General features: G+C 42.3%; 2 long non-coding RNA genes across 2 annotated transcripts in view; one reads left to right on the top strand and one right to left on the bottom strand.

Moving 5' to 3' along the window:
- The window catches only part of LOC141365612 (uncharacterized), a 161,393-nt gene that overhangs the window by 57,401 nt on the left and 80,364 nt on the right, over window positions 1-23,628 (top strand). The window lies entirely within an intron of this gene.
- On the bottom strand, window positions 6,440-6,875 carry LOC141365946 (uncharacterized). Its single transcript, XR_012370905.1, has 2 exons — window positions 6,582-6,875; window positions 6,440-6,492 (listed from the first exon to the last, which is right to left on the bottom strand). It is a non-coding gene; the product is annotated as an uncharacterized lncRNA (long non-coding RNA).

The raw sequence follows: 23,628 nt of genomic DNA, 5'->3' as shown, positions 1-23,628 counted from the left end.
TCAAGTGGCAATGTAACTATTCATGCAAAAGTGCCCAAATGTGCCTAAAATGCTCACAGGAGCATGCATATGATGAAACTAGCAGTTTTAAAGCATATCTAGCTCAGAAAAGCGTTTCTGAGTGAGAATTGCATATTTCAAGTGACAATGTAACTTTTCATGCAAAAGTGCCCAATTGTGCCTAAAATGCTCACAGGAGCATGCATATGATGAAACCAGCTGTTTTAAAGCATATCTAGCTCAGAAGAGCGTTTCTGAGTGATTTGTGCATATTTCAAGTGGCAATGTAACTTTTCATGCAAAAGTGACCAAATGTGCCTAAAATGCTCACAGGATCATGAATATGATGAATCTAGCTGTTTTAAAGCATATCTAGCTCAGAACAGCGTTTCTGAGTGAGAATTGCATATTTCTAGTTGAAATGTAACTTTTCATGCAAGAGTAACCAAATGTGCCTAAAATGCTCACATGAGCATGCATCTGATGAAACTAGCTGTTTTAAAGCATATCTAGCTCAGAAAAGTGTTTCTGAGTGATTTGTGCATATTTCAAGTGGCAATGTAACTTTTCATGCAAAAGTGACCATTTAGGCCTAAAATACTCACAGGAGCATGCATATGATGAAACTAAATGTTTTAAAGCATATCTAGCTCAGAACAGCGTTTATGAGTGAGAATTGCATATTTCTAGTTGCAATGTAACTTTTCATGCAAAAGTGACCATTGGGGCCTAAAATGCTTACTGGAGCATGCAAATGATGAATCTAGCTGTTTTAAAGCATATCTAGCTCAAAACAGCGTTTCTGAGTGAGAATTGCATATTTCTAGTTGAAATGTAACTTTTCATGCAAGAGTAACCAAATGTGCCTAAAATGCTCACAGGTGCAAGCATATGATTGTAGTAGGGTCAGTAGGGGGTGCCGTTGAGTTATTTTTTTCCCTCATTGCGTCACCCGCGGCTGGGTGGATTTGCCTTTATATACGCCACTTCCGGTGGATACAGCGCGCTGTTCAATTGTTTGGCGTGCATGTGGTTGCTCGTCGCTGGAAGGACAAAGTGTTGTATGTTCTGAGTGTTGCTGTCCAAAAGCTGCATTCAGTTACTACACTCTACTTGTAAATGCTGTCAGGCTGGTATTGGATGCTGCATTTAATTTTATATACGTGACGCAAACGTTGCTGTTACCCATACTGGTCGAGAACGGTGAACATTAAGATTCGTGCAGCACACTGCATTCTATTCTATGTGTGTGCATTTTAGATATTTTTGCCAGTTAATACTGATGGTGCAGGGTGAACACTGAAAGACCTATGTGCTGCATTGTATTGTGATAAACGTGAGGCTGCAGCAACTCTCTGTTAGGTCAGGTATGCAGTAAGAGAAACTGTAAAATGAGTGCTATGTGCTTGTGGTCCTGTTGATCACTGTTTTCCCTACCTTTATTTCTTTGTGTAGTTTATTGGATTTGAAGCAGATTATTTATTTTCAGTTTGTTTGTTTGATTTATTTTCTATCGGCCCATGATTACGTTGTCTCCTTAATGACTTATAGTGCTCCTAACATCAGTAGGACAGTATTACACCAGGTTGCGTACTATTTATGATCATTAGAGGGGGGTTACTCGCTATTAGGTTTACAAGTGTGGTGTGTATTGTGTGGGTTTCTTATGTTTTGCACTTTAGTTTATCTGATTTGTTTCTTTATTTTCTTTTTTTGAAGTGTATTGTGAAGTGGCTAACCCCTCGCTAGAAATAACTGCTGTGCACGTATGACGGTTTAAGTCCTGAGTACGATTAAGTCAAGAGAAAACCATCTAATAAATGAATTGATTTAATGCAATATTGGCCTGAGTGTATTCATTTATTTGGATAACTGTGCAGGAAGCCCTTTGTGGGATCTCCTACCCATGTAAATTGGAGTGGCGTAGTCACTGACAGTTAGAGTCACCTATTTGGCTCTGTCACATTTGGCGTAGTGTCGGCAGGATTAACTTAAAGGCCGTATTGCTATAAAGACAGTAATAAATTTATTTAAATTTTTTCTTTTTTCTCTTTTGTAGTAGAAGGATGGCAGATGAGGATATGGCAGCTCAGCTTAGGGCGCTTACTGAGATGGTACAACAGCTCCAGGTAGAGAATGCAAAGCTCAAAGCAGAGGTAAGCCAGAGTGTGCCCCCTGAGCCTGCAGGCCTTCTCCCTAGAGAACAAAATCCCCCTCTTGCTAGTAATAGTGCAGTAGGTGCTGCTGCAGCAAGTCCAGCAGGAGCAATAGAGCGTTATGTTTATGTTCCACGTGAACGCAAGTGCCCTAGATTTTCTGGAAGATTGTCCCAGGACTCCTTGACAGTAGAGGATTGGGTTGAGGAGGCCCGACGCCATCTGTCTATGCGTCCAATGTTACGTTCTGAACAGGTTTTGGCCATTTTTGATTTATTAGATGGGGAGGCTAGGACAGAGGTTAGGTTTCGCCCAGTTTCTGAGAGAGATGACCCTGAGAAAACATTTAATATACTTATCAGTGTTTATGGGTGTTCCCAATCTTATATTAGTCTTCAGAAACAGTTCTTCCAGCAACGACAACTTGAAGGTGAGTCCTTAAGGGAGTATTCTCACGCTCTTATGTCATTTATGGATGTGATTAAGCGCAAAGACCCCACATGCTTTGCTAACCCTGATATTGTTTTACGAGATCAGTTCATAGAATTCGTGAAAGATGGTATGCTCCGTCGCGAATTACGACGTCAAGTCAGACTTGATCCCACTCAGTCCTTTAGTATCACTTATGTTACAGAACTAGCAGCTCACTCTAATGCTGTTTTTAATAAGCCCACAGACGAGTTGACTGAAGTCAAAGAAAGTCTTCGTAAACAACAGGCACAGTTGGATGCTATTTTGAAGCGTTTGGAGTCCTCTGTTCCCCAAGCTGGACCTCTTTTGTCACAAATGCCTCCAACCCCTAGGGTCGAGACTCGTGGTTCTCAGTATCAAGATGGTAGACCTATATGCTTGGGTTGTAACCAACCCGGCCACATCGCAAGATTTTGCAAAGTTGAACTTGGAGCAATACCAAGGGTAACTGTAAGCTCAAGACTGACCACACAGCCGTCGGAAAACTAGTGCCCCATGCGTCGGGTGGGGAACCTTTGGGCATTCCCTCTGCTAATAAGCTTCAACTTTTAGGCAGGTGTCCAATAGTGCAGATTAAAATCGGTGGAGTGACCCTCACATGTTTGCTAGACACGGGATCAATGGTGACTACGGTTACCCAAACATTTTTCGAACAGTATTTACAGCCATGCCTTCCGTCTCGGCTACGATCTTGTCAGTGGCTTAAGCTTAAAGCAGCTAATGGTCTTGATATTCCTTATCTGGGGTATTTAGAGGCAGATATTTCTGTAATATGATGGTCCTTAGGGATAATTGTGGGATGTTTCAGCAGACTGAGAGAAGAGTTGCGGAGTCTTCCTCCCACCTTAAGCACACCATCGCTATCAAGAAATGGGTCAAGATTGTACAATTCATTGTGGAATGACAATTGGCTACCCTTACTTAGTGCCTTCAATTCAGTTTCAAACACATGTCCTTGCAGATGTTTGATTATAAAGCACTCAGCCTTTTCTCTTTCCTCAACTGTAGAGAGTCCCTTTGACTTGTCCTTACGAATCCGCCGTTGAATTGCTCCTATTACCCGAGACCAAGACGAGAACTTTGACAGGTGATTTACAATAGTTTCCTGTTCCACTGCCTTTGCATAAAGTATTTGAGAACATCTGACTTCAGACTCACTAAGTTGTAATTCTGTAATCTCATTGGCAGGAAGAACAATCTTCTTATTAGATAAAGGCACTTCATCAGTAATACCTCTTGAAACATGGTCTACAGGATTGTCCTTTGTTGGAACGTACCGCCATTGCTGCGGCACTGTACTTAAGTGAATCCTTTGTACTCTGTTAGCAACAAATGTATGAAATCTTCTGGCCTCATTATTGATATATCCCAGAACAACCTTGGAATCAGTCCAGAAAAACTCTGTAACATTAGTATACCGAAGTTCTTGCTTAAGGATTTTACTGACATGCACCGAAACAACTGCAGCCGTTAACTCCAACCTTGGAATAGTTGTAATCTTCAAAGGAGATACACGAGACTTTGCCATGGCAAGAGTGACATGCACATCCTTACTTTCATTCTTCAATCTCAAATATGAGCACTGTCCATAGCCACTAGAACTGGCATCTGAAAAATGGTGCAGCTCTACTTCCGTTACCTTTCCAAATCCAGGAGGAGCATATGTGCGAGAGATATTCACTTTCTTAAGGTTGCTCAGATCTCTTTTCCAGCACTCCCAACTTGGCTGTAACTCCTTTCTCAGTGTATCATCCCATCCTGTACCATGCCTGCAAACCTCCTGAAGTATTTTCTTTCCACGAAAAATGAATTGATTTAATGCAATATTGGCCTGAGTGTATTCATTTATTTGGATAACTGTGCAGGAAGCCCTTTGTGGGATCTCCTACCCATGTAAATTGGAGTGGCGTAGTCACTGACAGTTAGAGTCACCTATTTGGCTCTGTCACATTTGGCGTAGTGTCGGCAGGATTAACTTAAAGGCCGTATTGCTATAAAGACAGTAATAAATTTAGTCGGGCCGTATTTTTTGTGAGGTTTTTTTGTGTTTATGTATAAGGTGGGCAAACAGTGGTCATCGATTCCTATCATGAATCATCGTGGTCAAGCCTGAAGACGACTGTTTTGCATGTATTTTTTTGTGTGGTGTTTGTGTTTTTTTTTTTTTTTTTTTTCTCTTTTGTAGTAGAAGGATGGCAGATGAGGATATGGCAGCTCAGCTTAGGGCGCTTACTGAGATGGTACAACAGCTCCAGGTAGAGAATGCAAAGCTCAAAGCAGAGGTAAGCCAGAGTGTGCCCCCTGAGCCTGCAGGCCTTCTCCCTAGAGAACAAAATCCCCCTCTTGCTAGTAATAGTGCAGTAGGTGCTGCTGCAGCAAGTCCAGCAGGAGCAATAGAGTGTTATGTTTATGTTCCACGTGAACGCAAGTGCCCTAGATTTTCTGGAAGATTGTCCCAGGACTCCTTGACAGTAGAGGATTGGGTTGAGGAGGCCCGACGCCATCTGTCTATGCGTCCAATGTTACGTTCTGAACAGGTTTTGGCCATTTTTGATTTATTAGATGGGGAGGCTAGGACAGAGGTTAGGTTTCGCCCAGTTTCTGAGAGAGATGACCCTGAGAAAACATTTAATATACTTATCAGTGTTTATGGGTGTTCCCAATCTTATATTAGTCTTCAGAAACAGTTCTTCCAGCGACGACAACTTGAAGGTGAGTCCTTAAGGGAGTATTCTCACGCTCTTATGTCATTTATGGATGTGATTAAGCGCAAAGACCCCACATGCTTTGCTAACCCTGATATTGTTTTACGAGATCAGTTCATAGAATTCGTGAAAGATGGTATGCTCCGTCGCGAATTACGACGTCAAGTTAGACTTGATCCCACTCAGTCCTTTAGTATCACTTATGTTACAGAACTAGCAGCTCACTCTAATGCTGTTTTTAATAAGCCCACAGACGAGTTGACTGAAGTCAAAGAAAGTCTTCGTAAACAACAGGCACAGTTGGATGCTATTTTGAAGCGTTTGGAGTCCTCTGTTCCCCAAGCTGGACCTCTTTTGTCACAAATGCCTCCAACCCCTAGGGTCGAGACTCGTGGTTCTCAGTATCAAGATGGTAGACCTATATGCTTGGGTTGTAACCAACCCGGCCACATCGCAAGATTTTGCAAAGTTGAACTTGGAGCAATACCAAGGGTAACTGTAAGCTCAAGACTGACCACACAGCCGTCGGAAAACTAGTGCCCCATGCGTCGGGTGGGGAACCTTTGGGCATTCCCTCTGCTAATGAGCTTCAACTTTTAGGCAGGTGTCCAATAGTGCAGATTAAAATCGGTGGAGTGACCCTCACATGTTTGCTAGACACGGGATCAATGGTGACTACGGTTACCCAAACATTTTTCGAACAGTATTTACAGCCATGCCTTCCGTCTCGGCTACGATCTTGTCAGTGGCTTAAGCTTAAAGCAGCTAATGGTCTTGATATTCCTTATCTGGGGTATTTAGAGGCAGATATAGACATACTAGGCAAGACGTTGCCTAAGATGGGTGTCTAAGTTGTGAAAGATTCTGTTGACCCGGCCATTCAAGCAAGGAGAGAAAAGGTCCCTGGTCTCTTGGGGATGAACATAATTAGTAGTTGTTACCATGAACTCTTTTTACAGCATGGAGATATGCTTTTTAGGTCACCCCCTATACAATCGGAAGGGAAGGTATGGCAGAAGGCTTTTTCAGAGTGTCAATTGTGGGAACGCTCGTTAGAAACTGGGCATTGTAGCTACCCCACTCGATTGATGGTCAATACTCATTAACTGATGTTTTTCATTAGCGTTTTATTCGTGACACTCATGTAGACACCGTAAGAGCTATAACAAAACAAACAAATAAAAACAAACACTGTCACTCAAACACATTAACTAACATCACAATAAACGATACAAAACAAAACATTTACCTTATAACCCTCAAGTGGGATGCACAAGACTTAATGGGGGGGGAGAAAACCGTCGTGCCTTTCGGACTGCGTCCTCCGCAAAGTTTAAACACACACACACCTAGCGCAAACAGAGCGTGCCTTATACACGCCAATCCACGCTAAGGCCGTATCATAATAAAAGTCCTTCAAAACATAAATAAATACAGACCTTATAAATTCAAACAAATTTGCAATCCTTTACACTCCCACCAAATCATGAGTTATAATAAACAAATGATTTCAAAATTACAACAACACTTCAAACAATAAAAAAACAAAGAAACCAAAGAAAAAAAAAACTTTAACAAGTCTCCAACAATTTCTGAACAGGACGTTCAATTACAGAAGGTTTCCCTAGACGTTCTCCCTTCCTTCCAAGATTTTTGTCACAAAGATGAACCCTAACTCTCCTCATGAGTCCATCCGAATCTATGGTTGTTTCTACGATCCTACCTAACAGCCAATTATGCCTAGGTAAATCATTATCCTTGACAATCACTATGTCTCCCATTGACAAATTTCTCCTAGGGGTATGCCAACGCTGTCTAACTGCAATATTTGAGAGGTACTCTTTGCGCCAGCGGCTCCAAAATTGTTCAGCAAGATATTGGACATGGCGCCACCTTTTCCTGGCATAAAGATCCTCTTTAGTGAACTTGCCTGGAGGAGATGAGGCAATGGTTGATTTCATGGTAAGAAAATGATTTGGCGTTATGGGTTCAAGGCTATTTGGGTCACTTAGATTGTCAACAGTGAGTGGACGACTGTTTACAATTGACATGGCTTCATAAAGGAACGCTCTTAAAGAGGAATCATCAATCCTTTCAGAAGCAACTAAAAGCGTAGACTTCAGGACACTTTTGACAGTCCTAATCTGCCGCTCCCATACACCTCCTGTGTGACTTGCACATGGTGCATTCATAACGAAGTCGCACTGATTCAGAGCCAAGTTATTCAATTTTTCAGTGTCAAATTCCTTGAGGGCTTCAGTCAATTCATTCTTAGCCCCAACAAAGTTACTCCCTTGATCGGATCTAATCTGCCGAACAGCTCCACGTATGGCAATAAAACAGCGCAGGCCGTTAATAAAGGAATCTGTTGACAGTGAGTCAAGCATCTCAATATGTATGGTACGGGAAGACAGGCAAGTAAGGATCAATCCATATCTTTTATGCACCTTTCGTCCCATTTTCACTGAAAAGGGTCCGAAGCAATCCATACCACAAAAGGTGAAGAAGGATTTACTCTCTCTGAAGGCAAGTCGGCCATCCTTTGCTCTTCTGTTGGACGCCTGTGTTTTCTACAAATAACACAGTTATGTACATAAGATGCTACAACATGATTTATCCCTGGGATCCAAAAACTCTTTAAACAAATTTCATTGATGGTAAATCCTTTACCTTGATGTTTAATTCCTTCATGGCAATCAGCTATGATAATTTCTGTGATATAATGGTCCTTAGGGATAATTGTGAGATGTTTCAACAGACTAAGAGAAGAGTTGCGGAGTCTTCCTCCCACCTTAAGCACACAATCACTATCAAGAAATGGATCAAGGTTGTACAATTCATTGTAGGATGACAATTGGCTACCCTTACTTAGTGCATTGAATTCAGTTTCGAACACATGTCTTTGCAAAAGTTTGATTATAAAGCACTCAGCCTTTCCTCTTTCCTCAACTGTAGAGAGTCCCTTTTGACTTGTCCTTACGAATCCGCCGTTGAATTGCTCCTATTACCCGAGACCAAGACGAGAACTTTGACAGGTGATTTACAATAGTTTCCTGTTCCACTGCCTTTGCATAAAGTATTTGAGAACATCTGACTTCAGACTCACTAAGTTGTAATTCTGTAATCTCATTGGCAGGAAGAACAATCTTCTTATTAGATAAAGGCACTTCATCAGTAATACCTCTTGAAACATGGTCTACAGGATTGTCCTTTGTTGGAACGTACCGCCATTGCTGCGGCACTGTACTTAAGTGAATCCTTTGTACTCTGTTAGCAACAAATGTATGAAATCTTCTGGCCTCATTATTGATATATCCCAGAACAACCTTGGAATCAGTCCAGAAAAACTCTGTAACATTAGTATACCGAAGTTCTTGCTTAAGGATTTTACTGACATGCACCGAAACAACTGCAGCCGTTAACTCCAACCTTGGAATAGTTGTAATCTTCAAAGGAGATACACGAGACTTTGCCATGGCAAGAGTGACATGCACATCCTTACTTTCATTCTTCAATCTCAAATATGAGCACTGTCCATAGCCACTAGAACTGGCATCTGAAAAATGGTGCAGCTCTACTTCCGTTACCTTTCCAAATCCAGGAGGAGCATATGTGCGAGAGATATTCACTTTCTTAAGGTTGCTCAGATCTCTTTTCCAGCACTCCCAACTTGGCTGTAACTCCTTTCTCAGTGTATCATCCCATCCTGTACCATGCCTGCAAACCTCCTGAAGTATTTTCTTTCCACGAAAAATGAATGGAGCTAATAGCCCCAATGGGTCAAACAATGATGCAATTGTAGATAGGATTCCCCGTCGAGTTGTTGGCTGTTCCTTGAGAGAGATGTCAAACTTAAAGCAATCATGTTCCATATTCCACTGAATCCCCAATGTTCGCTCTGTCAAGGAATCAAATGAGATATTAGACTCATTTATATTGGTTGCTCGTTCTGAGGGGGGAATACTTTCCAGCACAGCATTAGAATTAGACACAAATTTGTGGAGTCTGAGGCCACCAATGGCACAAAGATCTCGAGCTTCTTGAGCAAAAGTTGGATTGCATCCTTGATTGTTTGTACGCTAGTAACACCATCATCTACATAGAAATCATTCATTATAAACTGAGATCCCAAAGGGTACTGATCCTTGTTACCTTCAGCCAAGTGCTTCAATCCATAGTTCACACATCCAGGAGACGAAGATGCTCCAAAGAGATGGACTGTCATTCTGTACTCTTGAGGTTGTTTTTCTAAATCTCCATTTCTCCACCACAGGAAACGTAGATAATCTCGGTCTACCTCAGACACCTGGAACTGATGAAACATCTTCTCAATATCACATACTAAAGCGACAGGATGCTGGCGAAATCTGAGAAGAACACCGGTCAAATTGTTTGTCAGGTCGGGTCCTTGAAGGAGATGATCATTTAAACATTTCCATCATACCTCGAAGAACAATCAAGAACAATTCTCAGTTTGTCTGGTTTTTTCGGATGATAAACCCCGTGATGCGGAACATACCATTTTCCACCTTGATTCCCTCCATCCTTAACTTCCTCTGCCTCTCTTCTGTCAATGATTTCCTCCATAAATTTCACACAGTGCTCCTTATACCTTTGGTCCTTTAACAGTTTTCTCTTTTGATGATTAGGTCTCACAAGAGCAAGTTTTCTGTTATCTGGCAAATTTGGTCTTGCTTTAAAAGGAAGAGCTATTTCATAGTGTCCGGAGCTGTTCTTCTTTATACCATCACTTAATTTATTTAAAAAGGTGATGTCGTCTCGAGAAAGAGTTTTGTCATCATCATCATCATCAACTGATTCAGAGCCAGGAAGTTATTCAATTTTTCAGTGTCAAATTCCTTGAGGGCTTCAGTCAATTCATTCTTAGCCCCAACAAAGTTACTCCCTTGATCGGATCTAATCTGCCGAACAGCTCCACGTATGGCAATAAAACAGCGCAGGCCGTTAATAAAGGAATCTGTTGACAGTGAGTCAAGCATCTCAATATGTATGGTACGGGAAGACAGGCAAGTAAGGATCAATCCATATCTTTTATGCACCTTTCGTCCCATTTTCACTGAAAAGGGTCCGAAGCAATCCATACCACAAAAGGTGAAGAAGGATTTACTCTCTCTGAAGGCAAGTCGGCCATCCTTTGCTCTTCTGTTGGACGCCTGTGTTTTCTACAAATAACACAGTTATGTACATAAGATGCTACAACACGATTTATCCCTGGGATCCAAAAACCCCTTGAACGAATTTCATTGATGGTAAATCCTTTACCTTGATGTTTGATTCTTTCATGGCAATCAGCTATGATCATTTCTGTAATATGATGGCCCTTAGGGATAATTGTGGGGTGTTTCAGCAGACTGAGAGAAGAATTGCGGAGTCTTCCTCCCACCTTAAGCACACCATCACTATCAAGAAATGGGTCAAGATTGTACAATTCATTGTGGGATGACAATTGGCTACCCTTACTTAGTGCCTTCAATTCAGTTTCGAACACATGTCTTTGCAGCAGTTTGATTATAAAGCACTCAGCCTTTTCTCTTTCCTCAACTGTAGAGAGTCCATTTAACTTGTCCTTGTGAATCCGTCGTTGAATAAGTGCAATTGCTCTTATTAGCCGAGACCAAGATGAGAACTTTGACAGGCGATTTACAATTGTTTCCTGTTCCACTGCCCTTGTATTAAGTATTTGAGAACATCTGACTTCTGAGTCACTTGGTTGTAATTCTGTAATCTTATTGGCAGAAAGAACCATCTCCTTATCCCATAGAAACGTAGGCCCTGTAAACCAATCAGATGAGATCATTTCCTCAACAGTAAGACCTCTTGAAACATGGTCTGCAGGATTGTCCTTTGTTGGAACATACCGCCATTGCTGCGGCACTGTACTTAAGGGAATCCTTTGTACTCTGTTAGCAACAAATGTATGAAATATTCTGGCCTCATTATTGATATATCCCAGAACAACCTTGGAATCAGTCCAGAAAAACTCTGTAACATTAGTATACCGAAGTTCTTGCTTAAGGATTTTACTGACATGCACCGAAACAACTGCAGCCGTTAACTCCAACCTTGGAATAGTTGTAATCTTCAAAGGAGATACACGAGACTTTGCCATGGCAAGAGTGACATGCACATCCTTACTTTCATTCTTCAATCTCAAATATGAGCACTGTCCATAGCCACTAGAACTGGCATCTGAAAAATGGTGCAGCTCTACTTCCGTTACCTTTCCAAATCCAGGAGGAGCATATGTGCGAGAGATATTCACTTTCTTAAGGTTGCTCAGATCTCTTTTCCAGCACTCCCAACTTGGCTGTAACTCCTTTCTCAGTGTATCATCCCATCCTGTACCATGCCTGCAAACCTCCTGAAGTATTTTCTTTCCACGAAAAATGAATGGAGCTAATAGCCCCAATGGGTCAAACAATGATGCAATTGTAGATAGGATTCCCCGTCGAGTTGTTGGCTGTTCCTTGAGAGAGATGTCAAACTTAAAGCAATCATGTTCCATATTCCACTGAATCCCCAATGTTCGCTCTGTCAAGGAATCAAATGAGATATTAGACTCATTTATATTGGTTGCTCGTTCTGAGGGGGGAATACTTTCCAGCACAGCATTAGAATTAGACACAAATTTGTGGAGTCTGAGGCCACCAATGGCACAAAGATCTCGAGCTTCTTGAGCAAAAGTTGGATTGCATCCTTGATTGTTTGTACGCTAGTAACACCATCATCTACATAGAAATCATTCATTATAAACTGAGATCCCAAAGGGTACTGATCCTTGTTACCTTCAGCCAAGTGCTTCAATCCATAGTTCACACATCCAGGAGACGAAGATGCTCCAAAGAGATGGACTGTCATTCTGTACTCTTGAGGTTGTTTTTCTAAATCTCCATTTCTCCACCACAGGAAACATAGATAATCTCGGTCTACCTCAGACACCTGGAACTGATGAAACATCTTCTCAATATCACATACTAAAGCGACAGGATGCTGGCGAAATCTGAGAAGAACACCGGTCAAATTGTTTGTCAGGTCGGGTCCTTGAAGGAGATGATCATTTAAACATTTCCATCATACCTCGAAGAACAATCAAGAACAATTCTCAGTTTGTCTGGTTTTTTCGGATGATAAACCCCGTGATGCGGAACATACCATTTTCCACCTTGATTCCCTCCATCTTTAACTTCCTCTGCCTCTCCTCTGTCAATTACTTCCTCCATAAATTTCACGTAATGCTCCTTATACCTTTGGTCCTTTAACAGCTTTCTCTTTAGATGATTAAGTCTCACAAGAGCAAGTTTTCTGTTATCTGGCAAATTAGGTCTCTCTTTAAAAGGTAGGGGCATTTCATAGTGTCCGGAGCTGTTCTTCTTTATACCATCACTTAATTTATTTAAAAAGGCGATGTCGTCTCGAGAAAGAGTTTTGTCATCATCATCATCATCAACTGATTCAGAGCCAGGAAGTTATTCAATTTTTCAGTGTCAAATTCCTTGAGGGCTTCAGTCAATTCATTCTTAGCCCCAACAAAGTTACTCCCTTGATCGGATCTAATCTGCCGAACAGCTCCACGTATGGCAATAAAACAGCGCAGGCCGTTAATAAAGGAATCTGTTGACAGTGAGTCAAGCATCTCAATATGTATGGTACGGGAAGACAGGCAAGTAAGGATCAATCCATATCTTTTATGCACCTTTCGTCCCATTTTCACTGAAAAGGGTCCGAAGCAATCCATACCACAAAAGGTGAAGAAGGATTTACTCTCTCTGAAGGCAAGTCGGCCATCCTTTGCTCTTCTGTTGGACGCCTGTGTTTTCTACAAATAACACAGTTATGTACATAAGATGCTACAACACGATTTATCCCTGGGATCCAAAAACCCCTTGAACGAATTTCATTGATGGTAAATCCTTTACCTTGATGTTTAATTCTTTCATGGCAATCAGCTATGATCATTTCTGTAATATGATGGTCCTTAGGGATAATTGTGGGATGTTTCAGCAGACTGAGAGAAGAGTTGCGGAGTCTTCCTCCCACCTTAAGCACACAATCACTATCAAGAAATGGATCAAGGTTGTACAATTCATTGTAGGATGACAATTGGCTACCCTTACTTAGTGCATTGAATTCAGTTTCGAATACATGTCTTTGCAAAAGTTTGATTATAAAGCACTCAGCCTTTCCTCTTTCCTCAACTGTAGAGAGTCCCTTTGACTTGTCCTTACGAATCCGCCGTTGAATACGTGCAATTGCTCCTATTACCCGAGACCAAGACGAGAACTTTGACAGGTGATTTACAATAGTTTCCTGTTCCACTGCCTTTGCATAAAGTATTTGAGAACATCTGACTTCAGACTCACTAAGTTGTAATTCTGTAATCTCATTGGCAGGAAGAACAATCTTCTTATTAGATAAAGGCACTTCATCAGTAATACCTCTTGAAACATGGTCTACAGGATTGTCCTTTGTTGGAACGTACCGCCATTGCTGCGGCACTGTACTTAAGTGAATCCTTTGTACTCTGTTAGCAACAAATGTATGAAATCTTCTGGCCTCATTATTGATATATCCCAGAACAACCTTGGAATCAGTCCAGAAAAACTCTGTAACATTAGTATACCGAAGTTCTTGCTTAAGGATTTTACTGACATGCACCGAAACAACTGCAGCCGTTAACTCCAACCTTGGAATAGTTGTAATCTTCAAAGGAGATACACGAGACTTTGCCATGGCAAGAGTGACATGCACATCCTTACTTTCATTCTTCAATCTCAAATATGAGCACTGTCCATAGCCACTAGAACTGGCATCTGAAAAATGGTGCAGCTCTACTTCCGTTACCTTTCCAAATCCAGGAGGAGCATATGTGCGAGAGATATTCACTTTCTTAAGGTTGCTCAGATCTCTTTTCCAGCACTCCCAACTTGGCTGTAACTCCTTTCTCAGTGTATCATCCCATCCTGTACCATGCCTGCAAACCTCCTGAAGTATTTTCTTTCCACGAAAAATGAATGGAGCTAATAGCCCCAATGGGTCAAACAATGATGCAATTGTAGATAGGATTCCCCGTCGAGTTGTTGGCTGTTCCTTGAGAGAGATGTCAAACTTAAAGCAATCATGTTCCATATTCCACTGAATCCCCAATGTTCGCTCTGTCAAGGAATCAAATGAGATATTAGACTCATTTATATTGGTTGCTCGTTCTGAGGGGGGAATACTTTCCAGCACAGCATTAGAATTAGACACAAATTTGTGGAGTCTGAGGCCACCAATGGCACAAAGATCTCGAGCTTCTTGAGCAAAAGTTGGATTGCATCCTTGATTGTTTGTACGCTAGTAACACCATCATCTACATAGAAATCATTCATTATAAACTGAGATCCCAAAGGGTACTGATCCTTGTTACCTTCAGCCAAGTGCTTCAATCCATAGTTCACACATCCAGGAGACGAAGATGCTCCAAAGAGATGGACTGTCATTCTGTACTCTTGAGGTTGTTTTTCTAAATCTCCATTTCTCCACCACAGGAAACGTAGATAATCTCGGTCTACCTCAGACACCTGGAACTGATGAAACATCTTCTCAATATCACATACTAAAGCGACAGGATGCTGGCGAAATCTGAGAAGAACACCGGTCAAATTGTTTGTCAGGTCGGGTCCTTGAAGGAGATGATCATTTAAACATTTCCATCATACCTCGAAGAACAATCAAGAACAATTCTCAGTTTGTCTGGTTTTTTCGGATGATAAACCCCGTGATGCGGAACATACCATTTTCCACCTTGATTCCCTCCATCCTTAACTTCCTCTGCCTCTCTTCTGTCAATGATTTCCTCCATAAATTTCACACAGTGCTCCTTATACCTTTGGTCCTTTAACAGCTTTCTCTTTTGATGATTAGGTCTCACAAGAGCAAGTTTTCTGTTATCTGGCAAATTTGGTCTTGCTTTAAAAGGAAGAGCTATTTCATAGTGTCCGGAGCTATTTTCCTTTATTCCGTCACTTAATTTATTTAAAAAGGCAATGTCATCTTGAGAACGAGGTTTGTCATCATCATCATCATCAACTGATTCAGAGCCAGGAAGTTATTCAATTTTTCAGTGTCAAATTCCTTGAGGGCTTCAGTCAATTCATTCTTAGCCCCAACAAAGTTACTCCCTTGATCGGATCTAATCTGCCGAACAGCTCCACGTATGGCAATAAAACAGCGCAGGCCGTTAATAAAGGAATCTGTTGACAGTGAGTCAAGCATCTCAATATGTATGGTACGGGAAGACAGGCAAGTAAGGATCAATCCATATCTTTTATGCACCTTTCGTCCCATTTTCACTGAAAAGGGTCCGAAGCAATCCATACCACAAAAGGTGAAGAAGGATTTACTCTCTCTGAAGGCAAGTCGGCCATCCTTTGCTCTTCTGTTGGACGCCTGTGTTTTCTACAAATAACACAGTTATGTACATAAGATGCTACAACACGATTTATCCCTGGGATCCAAAAACCCCTTGAACGAATTTCATTGATGGTAAATCCTTTACCTTGATGTTTGATTCTTTCATGGCAATCAGCTATGATCATTTCTGTGATATAATGGTCCTTAGGGATAATTGTGAGATGTTTCAACAGACTAAGAGAAGAGTTGCTGAGTCTTTCTCCCACCTTAAGCACACAATCACTATCAAGAAATGGATCAAGGTTGTACAATTCATTGTAGGATGACAATTGGCTACCCTTACTTAGTGCATTGAATTCAGTTTCGAACACATGTCTTTGCAAAAGTTTGATTATAAAGCACTCAGCCTTTCCTCTTTCCTCAACTGTAGAGAGTCCATTTAACTTGTCCTTGTGAATCCGTCGTTGAATACGTGCAATTGCTCTTATTACCCGAGACCAAGACGAGAACTTTGACAGGTGATTTACAATAGTTTCCTGTTCCACTGCCTTTGCATAAAGTATTTGAGAACATCTGACTTCAGACTCACTAAGTTGTAATTCTGTAATCTCATTGGCAGGAAGAACAATCTTCTTATCCCATAGAAACTTAGGCCCTGTAAACCAATCAGATGAGATCATTTCCTCAACAGTAAGACCTCTTGAAACATGGTCTGCAGGATTGTCCTTTGTTGGAACATACCGCCATTGCTGCGGCACTGTACTTAAGTGAATCCTTTGTACTCTGTTAGCAACAAATGTATGAAATCTTCTGGCCTCATTATTGATATATCCCAGAACAACCTTGGAATCAGTCCAGAAAAACTCTGTAACATTAGTATACCGAAGTTCTTGCTTAAGGATTTTACTGACATGCACCGAAACAACTGCAGCCGTTAACTCCAACCTTGGAATAGTTGTAATCTTCAAAGGAGATACACGAGACTTTGCCATGGCAAGAGTGACATGCACATCCTTACTTTCATTCTTCAATTTCAAATATGAGCACTGTCCATAGCCACTAGAACTGGCATCTGAAAAATGGTGCAGCTCTACTTCCGTTACCTTTCCAAATCCAGGAGGAGCATATGTGCGAGAGATATTCACTTTCTTAAGGTTGCTCAGATCTCTTTTCCAGCACTCCCAACTTGGCTGTAACTCCTTTCTCAGTGTATCATCCCATCCTGTACCATGCCTGCAAACCTCCTGAAGTATTTTCTTTCCACGAAAAATGAATGGAGCTAATAGCCCCAATGGGTCAAACAATGATGCAATTGTAGATAGGATTCCCCGTCGAGTTGTTGGCTGTTCCTTGAGAGAGATGTCAAACTTAAAGCAATCATGTTCCATATTCCACTGAATCCCCAATGTTCGCTCTGTCAAGGAATCAAATGAGATATTAGACTCATTTATATTGGTTGCTCGTTCTGAGGGGGGAATACTTTCCAGCACAGCATTAGAATTAGACACAAATTTGTGGAGTCTGAGGCCACCAATGGCACAAAGATCTCGAGCTTCTTGAGCAAAAGTTGGATTGCATCCTTGATTGTTTGTACGCTAGTAACACCATCATCTACATAGAAATCATTCATTATAAACTGAGATCCCAAAGGGTACTGATCCTTGTTACCTTCAGCCAAGTGCTTCAATCCATAGTTCACACATCCAGGAGACGAAGATGCTCCAAAGAGATGGACTGTCATTCTGTACTCTTGAGGTTGCTTTTCTAAATCTCCATTTCTCCACCACAGGAAACGTAGAAAATCTCGGTCTACCTCAGACACCTGGAACTGATGAAACATCTTCTCAATATCACATACTAAAGCGACAGGATGCTGGTGAAATCTGAGAAGAACACCGGTCAAATTGTTTGTCAGGTCGGGTCCTTGAAGGAGATGATCATTTAAACATTTCCATCATACCTCGAAGAACAATCAAGAACAATTCTCAGTTTGTCTGGTTTTTTCGGATGATAAACCCCGTGATGCGGAACATACCATTTTCCACCTTGATTCCCTCCATCCTTAACTTCCTCTGCCTCTCTTCTGTCAATGATTTCCTCCATAAATTTCACACAGTGCTCCTTATACCTTTGGTCCTTTAACAGTTTTCTCTTTTGATGATTAGGTCTCACAAGAGCAAGTTTTCTGTTATCTGGCAAATTTGGTCTTGCTTTAAAAGGAAGAGCTATTTCATAGTGTCCGGAGCTATTTTCCTTTATTCCGTCACTTAATTTATTTAAAAAGGCAATGTCATCTTGAGAACGAGGTTTATCATCATTTGCATCCTTCAAATCAAATTCTAGAATGCGTATGGCATCTGCTGGAGCCAGTGGAGGAACTTCTTTAACTGAAAGTCTATGGCAGAGACTAGTGGTGCCTGCCATTTTCTTCCCTTGGAGCAGATACGGTTAATGAAGCCAGCCTTTCTGTTTTACTGAAATTATCATCATGAAGGCAAGTAGGATGTTTCCCTTTACACAAGTTACAGAGATGACGATGACGACAGTCCCTTGCACTATGACCAGTTTTCAAACATCCATAACAAAGATGATTTTCCTTTACATATGCTCGTCGTTCTGCCAATGTCTTGGTCATCAATTTGGAACAATCATAAAGCTGATGTTCAGAATCTTGACAAAACACACAAGGAGGTTTGACGTATTTCTCAATGATATTTGGTCTATTATGTTCCAAATCAGTCTGAGTATTAAAGACATTAGCCTTGTTTCCTTTGAACTCGCTGAGATTTTGTCTGTTGACAGATGTTAAACTGAGAGCATAAGATGACGTGACTGGGTTACAACTAATCTCTGCCTCTAATGAGACAAATGTCGCAAAGGTTTTAAAGTCAGGAAAATTCTTATTATCTCTTAAAGTTTGCGTAACTTGTCGATTCCAGCGCGAAGCCACCCAATCAGGTAATTTTTTAACTAACCTTTGGTTCTCATCACAGTCATTGAGAATTTGTAGACCTGCAACATGAGGTATGGCCTCCTGACAAGCATTAAGGAAATCTGAAAATTCTCTAAGTCCAATAGCATCCTTTGATTGAATTTTTGGCCAATCTGCAAGCTTCTGGCGAAAAGCGCGTTGAATCACAAATGGTTGACCGTACCTTTTATCCAATTTGCTCCAGGCATCCTTATAAGCTTCGTCATCACTCCTGTAGAAGGTACCATCAAGGGTTTTATATGCCGATCCACCCACATACCTTTTTAGATAATAAAGTTTATCAGCAGCAGATATACTTTTCCGATCAATCAATGACATAAAGGAAGCCTTCCACTCAACATACTGAATGGGGTCACCATTAAACACAAAGGGTTCTGGAGCTGGTAATCTGTTCAAATTTATACTGTCTTGTAAGGCTTGAACAAGAGAAGGCAATTCAGTTTGAGAAAGAGATATATCATTAGCAGGTTGGCTAGAAAGGCTTGGAGGCAGACAATGTTGTTCCATGATAACACGGTTTGTTGAAGGATGGTCAACGTCCTGCACTGTTATCCGATTATAAGCCTCAAACCTTGCCTGCGCTACTTTCAAATCCTTTTCTGCTTGTAGCTGCTCTAGTTCGCGTTTTTGAGCATCTAAGTCTCTCTCTTGTTTTTCTTGCAAATCTTGAATTTTCTTCTTCCGTTTATTTTCCTCCATTAGCATTTTATACTCCACTTCCTTTGCCGCCAATTCTGCAGCTGCTTCAGCATGTTTTGACGCTACACATGAAGATGCAGCATGATGACTTAACTGAGAACTAGATTTGTGACTAATTCGAGAAACCGTGGACCCATATATAGAACGAGCATAGCTGGATTCGAGTAGATCCTTTAAACGATGTTTTACTTGCTCTACATCAAATTCATCAATGCCTGATATTCTTTCATAGGCAACCTTTATTAAATCTGTTGTCACTGCCTCGCAAGCATCAATACGACGTCTCAGTTCAGTAGATGGCGTGACGTGATTTCTAATGTCAACATAGACACGCATAACCTTATCCTTTTCATCTTCTAGAGTATCAATAAGGGTTGCTAACTGACTTTCAGTAAGATCAGACTTGAGTTGAACTCTTGTTTTACGTGCTAACATTTTCCAGTGTTCATACATAGAATTAAGCTTTCTTTCTTTCTTTAAAGCTTCCTCATTTTGAAAAGCAAGCATTTTTTCTGTGGGATTTCGTGAACGAACAGAAATCAAGCATAGCGTTAGTTCAGGCATGCCACGTCAGTCAAGCATGCATCAGCTGATAATCAGCTGTTCATGACGCGCACCAATCATTCACGACATCCATAACAACCGATTTTTTAAATTCCCATTGATTAAGCCGCTTTCTAGCGCATTGCTCCTGCCGTTTTTTGCTGCTGCTGCTGCTGCCATTTAAACTGAATGTAGGCAATGAAAATACTGCTACTATTAGCACTGCTCATACTCACCATGTCTGATCCGAGCTCCGAAGAAGATCTGATCATCTCAGAAAACTCCCCAGAAAACAACGATCCTGACCAGGGCCCATCTGTTCGCAGAAGCTCACGGCTGGCCAATAAAACGCCTCCTCCTATTTCAGATTGGCCCACTGAGTAAATTCTCGCAACCTTGTACAGCCAAAAAATCCAGGTGCCGCTGGGAATTAGTCATGATCAGTTATTTCAGATATTACTGGAAAACATCCCCGATTTACCTCCAACTCAATCTACTCCATCATCCGGCCCCAAAAAGGCCACCGCAAAAAGAAAACACCTCAACAACCCGTCGGTTTCAAAGAAAAAGACAAATCGACCTGAAAACACCTCTTCACTTCAGGAAGATCCCGTGATGTCAGCCCTTCAGAACATTCAATTATCTCTCTCCAATCTTGACACCAGGTTGCAAGTTCTGGAAAATCAACCTTCACCGATTCCCAATACGGCCATCGCTTCACCTACACCTGCTCAAATGGTTCCTGATGCTCCCGCTTTCTCTTCTGCAGCCACCACGGGACTAGGTCTCCTTCCACGTGGGACTTTAGCAACGGCTCTCCCAGCACCTACCGCCGGTACCCCCTTCTTTCCACCCGCTGCTGCTATTTCTCCCCATCTGCGTGCTCAGATCCTCGCAGGTAATGATGTTAATCTGATTAAGATCCTGCTGTGCTCAGAAGTTCAGGATAAACGCATGGTTGACTGTGGGGACATATCTGTTTTGTTAAAAGATAATGACCAAAGGCTGTCAAACTGTTTAACTATGCCTGAGTTTAATGTCGCTTTTGGTGTTTTTAGAGATGTAATTTGCGAAATGTATCCGGAGCGTAGGGCAGAACTGGACACCTATCTAGCTATCATCTCAGATCTCGCAATGACTTACGGCGGGACTCTATTTTATGAGTACCATAAATCTTTCTCAGCTAAGTCAGCTATGTATATTCAAAGGTTCAACCAAAGACTGGACTGGTCTGCCGTGGACTTAGCACTTATTAGTAGACATTTTACCGGGCATCGTGCATTGTCTTGCTCTTTATGCGGCTCTTTAACGCACACTCCTTCTCTGTGCCCGAGATCTGCAAAATCCACTACTTCACCAGGTCGCTTTTCTAAAGCCATTGATGAAGAAAAGTCCTACGCCTTTGCAGATCCTTCCGCAACTGCATTTCACTTCCGGTGCCTCCCCGGTCAAGGTGGTCTGTATGAACCTTCTCTGCGTCTGTGTCACTGTCCTTGTCGTTGCCATTGTATCTGTCCGAGTGAGCCTCTCATCCTCCCCCCCTCTCGGGAGACTCTGGGGGTATTGTTCATTTGTAAGTTTTGTAGCTTGATTGGTGCCCTCTTGCGAGTGCCGCAACAGGGGTTGCTGGCCCCTGTTACCCCGCCAGTCTTTCCTGGAGGTCAGCTGTCTTTCCAGCGTCACCGACCTTCCTCGGTTGCCATCCAGACTTTCCTGGAAGTCACTGGTTGCCCAGGGGGTTCAGTTATGTAATACATCTACAGTGCTAGATTACATCCATTCCTAATGGATGAAGCCTTGGCCTGGAGGTGAGGTCGTCAGGTGGTCCCCAACCTTCACTGGGTGTTTCGACCCTTAACCACAACACCCTCCAGTTGGTGGGTCAGCAGTGACTGGCCAGGTCACTGCCCCTCTCCTCCAAGTTTCCAGCTTGTGTCCTCTCTCTTATGCCAGAGCCAACAGGAGGCTCTCTCTGCCGCTTCCCCCAGCTTACGAACGGCTGCTTTCCTTAAAATACACCAGAGCAAGTGCACATGTGGAAAAGGACGGATGCATGCACACCGCTCAGACAAACCGTCTGGTGAGACGGAGGAGAACCCTAGGCAGGAAGCGCACCATAGTCCTTATAGATCTCTCAGTGCTGGAAATCCCCCAAGACCATACAATGAGAACTTCCTACTTCAACACAGGAAGCCCACCCCATCCAACGAACGAAAGAATTAAGTGGCCCAAAATGAGTGACAGAGAGGAGTGGTCAAGGTTAGATGAAGATCTGGACAAAGTGCTTGGAGCGGTTCAAGCAGGATCAGTGGAAAGGAAGGTGGATCTACTGACAGCCATCACATACAATGTGGCAAAGGAACGGTTTGGAGTAGTGCCCAGGAAACAGAATAAAGCAAGACCAGAAAAGCAGGATATCAGAAGACAGAGAAAGATCAAACAACTTAGGAAGGAGATCAAAACCCTGAGGAAGCAGTTCAAACTGGCAAGCACAGGAGAAAAGGAAGGAATAAAAGAGCTGACAGCCAGCCTCCGTGAGCAGCTAATTAGAACAAGAAGAGCTGAGAGATTCAAGCAGAGGCGGAAGAAGCAGGAAGCTGCACGAGCCCAGTTTATAAAGGACCCGTACCGCTTCACAAAATCACTTCTGGGGGAGGCGAGGTCCGGGACTCTAATGAGTACCAAAGAGGAGACGGAGCAGGCGGTTGAGGAGGGATTCAGTGACCCTACAAGAGACGAGGCCCTGGAAGAAAATCTCAGGCTTCTTACCACCCACCTACCACAACCCTCAGTACAGAGTGTCCATCATGGAGAGAGGTTCAAGAGGTAGTAAAGAAGGCAAGATCATCTTCGGCCCCAGGTCCAAGCGGTATACCGTACAAAGTATACAAAAGATGCACTAAGCTCCTCCGAAGGCTGTGGAAGCTTATGCGGGTAATTTGGTCCAAGGGAACCATCCCAACAAGCTGGAGAAGGGCGGAAGGGTGCTTTGTGCCCAAAGAACAGAGAGCCACACAGATCAGCCAGTTTCGAACTATATCCCTACTTAGTGTGGAGGGAAAGATTTTCTTTGCAGTGCTTGCAAAGAGAATGGGCGCTTACATGACCCAGAATGGATATATTAACACCTCTATCCAGAAGGGCGGTGTGGAAGGATTCTCAGGGTGCTTGGAGCATACAGGAGTTCTCAGCCAACTCATCCAAGAAGCAAAGGAGAAGAAGGGCAGCCTAACAGTTGTCTGGCTTGACTTCGCAAATGCATATGGGTCTATTCCCCATAATTTAATTCAAGTCGCTTTGGACTACTACCACATCCCTCATAACATCAAGGGCATAATCACCAATTACCTGAGGGATATCAAGTTGCGATTCCAGTCGGCCAGGTTTACAACAAAGTGGCAGCCAGTGGAGAAGGGAATAGTGACAGGATGCACAATCTCTCCCATCTTGTTCACCATGGGAATGAACCTGATCATCTCTGTAGCAAGTACACAGGCAAGGGGACCAAAGACCGCAACTGGATGTCAACAGCCAGCGATCAGGGCATTCATGGATGATCTTACTGTGATAACGCCAACTCACGTGCAGGCAAGATGGGTCCTGGCAGAACTGGATAGCATGGCCACTTGGGCGAAGATGGTTTTCAAGC

The sequence above is a fragment of the Misgurnus anguillicaudatus genome, chromosome 8, assembly GCF_027580225.2.
Source record: "Misgurnus anguillicaudatus chromosome 8, ASM2758022v2, whole genome shotgun sequence".
In the NCBI taxonomy this organism is placed as follows: domain Eukaryota; kingdom Metazoa; phylum Chordata; class Actinopteri; order Cypriniformes; family Cobitidae; genus Misgurnus; species Misgurnus anguillicaudatus.
The sequence above is the reverse complement of the archived record's forward strand: the minus strand, read 5'-3'. Positions and strand labels throughout refer to the sequence as shown.